The sequence below is a fragment of the Monodon monoceros genome, unplaced genomic scaffold (genome assembly GCF_005190385.1).
Source record: "Monodon monoceros isolate NGI ecotype Baffin Bay Population unplaced genomic scaffold, NGI_Narwhal_1 Super_Scaffold_21, whole genome shotgun sequence".
Lineage (NCBI taxonomy): Eukaryota > Metazoa > Chordata > Mammalia > Artiodactyla > Monodontidae > Monodon > Monodon monoceros.
Window position 1 is genome coordinate 127,074,168 of NW_021703778.1, and position 7,461 is coordinate 127,081,628.

Here is a 7,461-nt window from a genome sequence, read left to right on the forward strand (position 1 = left end):
AGCCTTCTTGAAGGGAGATGCGTCTCGTATTGAGGTTGGGTCTAAAGCTCAGACACTGTTTAGGCTGAGTAGCTTCATAAGACCCACGGTCCTTCTCTTTGAGGAAATGAGCTCCTACAAGCCTTTGGTAAGTTCTAGTAATACTCAATTGGCCCTTTCCAGCCCGTCACTGCCCTCCAGCAGATGTAGCATGTGCCATGCCTGAGGGCTCGCCTCATTAATCAACCCTGCCAACCAGCCACATAGGAGGGAGCCACTGGATGGAATGCCCTGTGGCCAAGTGGGACACCAGTCTGTACAGGAGCAGGTATGTACAGGATAAACATACAGAATCCCACACATGTCTGTTCTGTACTGGGCAGTAGACAGGGAACCCACAACTGACCTCAGCCTTTGGAATGAGCATGGTTTGACACTCATGCATTATGCCTTCCTACAAAGACTTATGGTGCTCTGGATGGACACACTGAGTCCTTCCTCTTTCTGTAACTTCTGCTGAATACAACCCATTAGCATCCCAAGTAATATTAAAATATTACTGATCATCAAAAGTATAAGGATGATTAAGATTTTTCCCAAGGGGAATCCCAGAATGCTCCTTTGTCCAAATGACCTTGGCAGAAACTGCAAAGCTTACACATGCGCTGCCTGCTCCATTAAAATGAACTCATACTCTGCTATGTCGTCCAACGTTCTTATGGATAAATGCCCAGAAATGAACTCATAGAGTTAAATAACTTTTTCAGGTCATTGATTTGTGGTTTAACCTTAATGTATTCTTTAGCAAATGTCACGTATTGATGGGCCCACAGATGGAAAGTTTCTTGAAATAAAGTATAAAGTCAAAATGTTAAAAGAATTATACATTGAATAGTATAGCATCATGTCTAGATTAAATGTGCATCATTATCGTAGAAAACAAACTCATGTTTACCAAAGGGAAAGCAGGGGAGGGATAAATTGGGAGTATGGGATTAACAGGTGCATACTACTATAAATAAAATAGATAAACAAGGATTTACTGTATAGCACAGGGAACTATATTCATTATCTTATAATAAACTATAATGGAAAAAAATGAAAAAGTGTATATATATATATAGATAGATAGATAGATAGATAGATATAGATATATGTATAACCGAATCACTTTGCTGTACACCTGAAACAAATACAGGATTGTAAATCAACTATACTTCAATACAAAAAAATAAATTAAAAAAATTTGTAATGTGCATCATTATAGGTGTTACAAAAAAAGACTAGAAGCAACTCAAACGTCTATCGATAAAGGTTTAGTTCAGTAAATTATGGTGCATTCACATACTGGAATATTGTTCAGCTGTACAAAAGAATGAGGAAACAAGTTATGAACAGGTAAGGAAAGGTTTCCAAAACCTGTTAAGTAAAAAACAAAACAGAACACAGTTCAAAAAAGTATGGCATGCTTTGGTAAAGAAGTGAGAAATATAAGAATGTATATTTGAAATTTGGTTGTATTTGCACTAAACAATTCTGGAACTAAGTATATGTAAGAAATTAAGAAGAGTGGTTACATATGGAGGGTAGGAACTGGGTTAATGGAAACATTGGTTGGATGAGGGGAGACATTTCACTATATAACTCTTTATACGTTTTGGTTTTGACTCATGAGGACGTATTACCTATTCAGAAAGTAAAATTAGAAAAAAAAAATCCCTAAAAGTGTGTAACAGCAAAACTTGAGTAACTCAGGTCCTACTCAGGGAATCTGCGGTGAGTTGAACATGTTAAAGGCAGGGGTGGTGAGTTTTGTCTTCATTCCATGGGGAGGAGGGAAGTGCAGAGATGCTGGAAGAGAAACAGACATTTCTCCCAAGTCTCCAGCTCTTGTAGTGGATGAATGGGGAGAGAAGAGGAACATGCCTCTATCTTGGTCCTAGCTTTATCCAGGTCTTCTACAGGAAGTCCAGTGCACATGCAAGTTTTTAACAAAAGCCTAAAACCATTGGAGACATGCATTCAACAAACATGAAGTACCTACTATGGGCATATAGACATTAATAACAGTCAACTCTAGTCCTTAAAAGAATCATGATCCAGGAGTCAGTGGGCAGGAAAGTAAAGTGGTGTGAGACAGCATGAGAGGCGTGTCCTCCAGCCTAGGAAGACATGCACGTGTGCGGATGGGGAGAGGTGTGGGTGTAGGTGTCAGGATTGCCCCAGCAGGAGAGAGGTGAGCTGAGTTCTAAAAGACTACCAGGAGTTAAGTGAAGAGGAAGATGGCAGGGGATTCAGAGAGAGAGCTTGTGATGTGCAGAATCACAGAGGAACGATTCTCCCAGCTCATGGTATGGGGGCAGGGGGTGAGAGGGAAGGAAATGGCGATGATAATGCTGGAGAGGAGACAGAGACCAGATTATGAAGGGCTTTGAATGCTGGGCTAAGTTTCAGATTCTGGAGTAAAGGCTAAGGGGACTGACATATTAGGTTTGGGTTGTGGAGAGAGTTCCGCTGCCACTAAAGACGGAGATGGAATACTTTGCCTGGGAATTACTGCTTGTGATGGTTATTGTCCTAAAATGTACAATTGCCTTACTAGGTTCTGGTAATATGTACAGTATTTGCTACTATCATTTTTTGTGGTACGCGGGCCTCTCACTGTTGTGGCCTCTCCCGTTGCGGAGCACAGGCTCCGGACGCGCAGGCTCAGTGGCCATGGCTCACGGGCCTAGCCGCTCCGCGGCATGTGGGATCTTCCCGGACCGGGGCACAAACCCATGTCCCCTGCATCAGCAGGCGAGCTCTCAACCACTGCGCCACCAGGGAAGCCCATGCTACTATCATTTTTGAGAGTTAAAACAAAGCAAAATGGTCTCAGTCAGAGTGCTAACAGGAAACAGATGGCACATTCAAAGGATGATTCTAGGAGGGTTTATTTACAGAGGGACAACACACAGGTGTGGGTGTAGGCTAGGTGTGGGCAAGGGATGCCATGCTGACCTGGGTCTCATAGCAGTCTGGCTGACAACACATGCCTAGGCCTGTTATGGACTAAATGTTTGTGACCTCCCTACCCTTCTGCAGCCCTTAACCTCCCAGTGTGATGGCATCAAAGTGGTAATTAGGCCTTTGGGAGGTAATTAGGTTTAGATGAGGTTATGCAGGTGGGGTCCCCGTGATGGGATTACTGCTTTTATGAGAAGGGACCATAGAGTTTCTCTCTCTCTCTCTCTCTCTCTTTCCCCACCATGTGAGGAGGATAAGGCAAGTAGGCAGCTGTCTGCAAGCCAGGAAGTTGGCTTTCACCAGAAGCTCACCATGCTGGCACCCTGATCTCAGACTTCCCAGCTTCTAGACTATGAGAAATAAATGTCTGTTGTTGAAGCCACCCAGTCTATGGTACTTTGTTGCGGCAGCCGAAGCTGACTAAGCTGGGATGACCAATGCAAAGCCCACGTGGACGAGGGCAGGGAACTGCTACTTGAATCCAGAAGCAGTGAGACAGTCATGTGAAACAGCCAGATTGAGAGGAGTAGTGAACTTCGGATAGGACCTCACAGGGAGCAAACCAGGGCCAGAAATATCCTGACCTCCCTACCCTCGCTCCCACTCATCTCCCAGGCACTCAGAGGGCTGAGAGGCCCAGAGATGGAAGTCAGTCTTCAGGGACTGAAAGCAGGGTACGGAAGGATGGAGCATGGGTTTAAAGGGGCAAATGACAGAGGCTCCGCACAAACATTATAATTAAATTTCCCTCAGCTTGTCCCTTCTTGTATGTCTCCTCCCTCCCCCAAAAAAGTAAGAGGGAAGAATTTTGCTAGGCAAGTGTATGACTTAGAAAAGGCTAACTACTGCAACAGACTGACCCTAAAATATATCATGTCTGAAATACCATAGAGTTATTTCTTGTTCACAGAACAGGACTGGGTAAACTGCATGGGTCAGTGGGGCTCCTCCTTGTGTATCATTTGGGCAGCCGAGCTGATAGAGACTCTGCTGTCTTTAATGGGTGGCTTCCAAGGTGGTCCTGGGGTCATCTGCCTTCCAGACAGCTGCAAGGGGCAAAGAGCAAGAAGGGTCAGCACGGGGTTTTCACGGATCAGGCCTGGCAGTGGCACACACCAGTTTAACTCCTCCCACTGGCTGGGACTCAGTCACAGGGCTACTCCTGTCGGCAAGAGGGGAGCTGGGCCATGTGGTCTAGCCATGTACCCAAGAAGAAGAGGAGAAGCAGTTAGCTTCTCTGCCATAGAATGGAAATGATGTCCTTTTGCAAAACTGGTTTGTACTAAAATATTTTTTAATTGAAAAAAATTTAAAAAAATTTTCTAATTCTAAAATCAAGACTAAACTTTTGATAGAACCACACTATTCAAAACAGTTTTATAAAGTTTCTGTCTAGCTCCTAACAGTGAGAATTGTAAAGTGTAGTGCAGTGCATGGACCAAATCACTACAGTTCTGAATTAGCCAACAATGTCAAATTTTAATTGCAAAATGTATAGCTCCTTCATTTTATTTTCCTTACAGAGAAATCTCTCTCTGCTTCCAATTTATACCTCTTGTTTGATGGTCATCATCCTCCCATGACGTATGTGATTGAGCCCAGTGAAGTTCTTGAAATTTGCTAAGAGCACATCAGGAATATACACTGCCAAGAATCACAGACGTTCAGTGCTCACTTCGGCAGCACATACACCAGAATTGGAACGACACAGAGAAGATTAGCATGGCCCCTGCGCAAGGATGACACAAAAACTCGTGAAGCGTTTAAAAAAAAAAAAAAAAAGAATCACAGACATTCATAATATAAGACAAATAAACAATTCTGCTCAGATGGCCTGGTATTACAGTTATAGTATAGTAATATAGTCCATCCTGGAGCCATTAACAAAATTAATCATCTCTATGACTTTTACTGTCTGAGGTCTCCTCTTTAAGCTCCTCGCGGGTCCCTGGCATGGCAATTCACTCCTTTCATGTGGGCTGCTGTGTGCTATTACTGTACCCATCGTGGTGAATCATGCATACTCAGCTACAAGTCTGTCACCATCTTGAGAGCAGATTCCCTGCCTCATTGCTTTTGTCCTTAGCCTCTAACACATTACAAGGCACATGCAGGCAATACATCTGAATGAAAGAAAGAAGACATGAATATCAATGACTGCAGTTTTATTTTGGATCTCCCAAAATGCTTACTTATGGACAGACACAATGATCATTATCCTTAAATTTAACATGCACACATAAGCCTGTCTCAGCTCTCTGTATGGAAAAAAAAACACCCAAAACAAAAAATGGCCTATGTCCTGGGGTTACTTTTCTTTTTTAAAGAGAATCCAGTGGTAACAATCATCCAGCATGCCCTCACTTTTATCTAACCATATTGTGGAAGGTGTAAACATACCCGAACAGTCCAAAGCTACAAGAAAGAAATTAAATAAGTGGAGGAAGACAAATTTGACTTGCCAACAGATTTCAGGCAGCAGCAATGTAACAAAGCACCAAAATCTCACAACTGTTATTAGTAATATCAGTGTCCTTTTAAACAATATTTTTAAATTCAGTATGCTTGATATACAAAGAAAGCTGTACATATTTACCTGGATGAGTTTGAAAGTAAGTGTACGGCCATGAAACTGTCACCACAATAAACACTGCCATAAACATAACTATTACCTCTAAACATCTCCTCCTCCCCTCTTTTTTGTGATAAGAACATTTAATACAAGATCTACATTCTTAACAAGTTTTGGAATATGCAGAACAGTATTATTAACTATATGCACTATAGTGTAGAGTGGATTTTCTAGAACTTACTCATCTTGCATAACTGAAACTATGTACCCTTCGGCCAACACCTCCCGATTCTCCCTCCTCTCCACTGCCCCCCATAACCACCCTGCTTCTATCGCTTTTTTTTTTTTTTTTTTTTTTTTGCGGTACGCGGGCCTCTCACTGTTGCGGCCTCTCCCGTTGCGGAGCACAGGCTCCGGACGCGCAGGCTCAGCGGCCATGGCTCACGGGCCCAGTCGCTCCGCGGCATGCAGGATCCTCCCGGACCGGGGCACGAACCCGCGTCCCCTGCACCGGCAAGCCGACTCTCAACCACTGCGCCACCAGGGAAGCCCTCGATCGCTGTTTTTTATGTAAACAAATGAATAGTTTAATAGTTGTTTGTTTTTCATTAAGCAATTGTTGGCTAAAAGGTACTCTTACATAACTCTGAAAACTACATCCTAGTTTATAGAAGCAATAGGAATACTATGCTATTTTTTTCTTAACGGTGCGTTTGTATGCTAGGGAAAGGAAGGTGCAAGATAAAACCTCAAGTAGCACAAAAGGGTATATACTTCAAAATGTCTCCTTCAGTAGAGGCAACAAATGATACCATTTCTTATATATCCCGAAGTTAGAATTCTAAGCATATATAATAAGCGAGATGTTTTTAAAAAGTTATATATGTAGTTGGCAATATGATTTTAAAGGGTTTTTATTTGGCATGTAAGTTATGAAAAATGATCTGAGTCATACATTTTTATGTAAGTCTTGGAGATGATTCTTCTTAATCACTTATAATCAGAGGCCCAAGGAAGAGGGTCTCAGAGAAGTGCTTAAATCCTGTATTAGTTTCCTAGGGCTGCCCTAACAAATGACCACAAACTGGGTGGCATTAACCAATAGAAATGTATTCTCCCATGGTTGTGGAGGCTCAAAAAGTCTGCAATGAAGGTGTTGGCAGGGCTGTGCTCCCTCTGAAGGACCAAAGGGAAAATCCTGCCTTTCTCCTTCTGGCTTCTGGTGGCTTCAGGCGTTCCTTGGCTTACGGCAGCATAAATACAGTCTCTGCCTCTGTCTTCACTTGGCCTTCTTCTCCCTGTGTCTTTGTGCTTCAGATCTCCCTTTCCTCTTACAAGGACACCAGCCGTTGAATTTAGGGCCCACCCTAACTCCAGGATGATCTCATCTTGAGATCTTTAACGTAATTGCATCTGGAGAGACCTTATTGTCAAATAAGGTCACATTCACAGGTAGTAGGGATTAGTACTCGGACATATCTTTTTTTGTGACATAATTTAACCTATTACAAATTCCCACGGGTAGACAAGCCACCGGTTCCTTTCTGACCTGCCATCCGGCACCTGGGATTCCTCTAGACCCAAGGGGCTGGGTTGGATGGATAGTTGACTCAAGACATGAACCAGGTCTCCATCTGGAAGACATTAAAGACAGGGACCCCTTTTCTGGGATTCCCTTCTCCCCTTTCTCCTCTCTCCCTACAAGTATTTACTGAATGCTTACTATATGCCAGTCATAATTCTAGGGTACTGGGGATTTAACAGCAAGCAAAGCAAAGTTCCTACACTTATCAAGCTAATATTCTAGTGGGAAGACAAATTATAAACAAATAAAACCTAACGTGTCAGATGGTGAGGGCTATGAAAAATACACAGAGGAAGGGAACAGGGAATTATGCTGT

The 7,461-nt window shown here is 42.8% G+C and overlaps 1 non-coding gene across 1 annotated transcript; it reads left to right on the plus strand.

The window, feature by feature from the left end:
* The first annotated feature begins 4,655 nt into the window (after positions 1-4,655).
* LOC114905257 lies at positions 4,656-4,762 on the plus strand. Its single transcript, XR_003796119.1, has one exon. It is a non-coding gene; the product is annotated as a U6 spliceosomal RNA (small nuclear RNA).
* Positions 4,763-7,461: the final 2,699 nt, after the last annotated feature.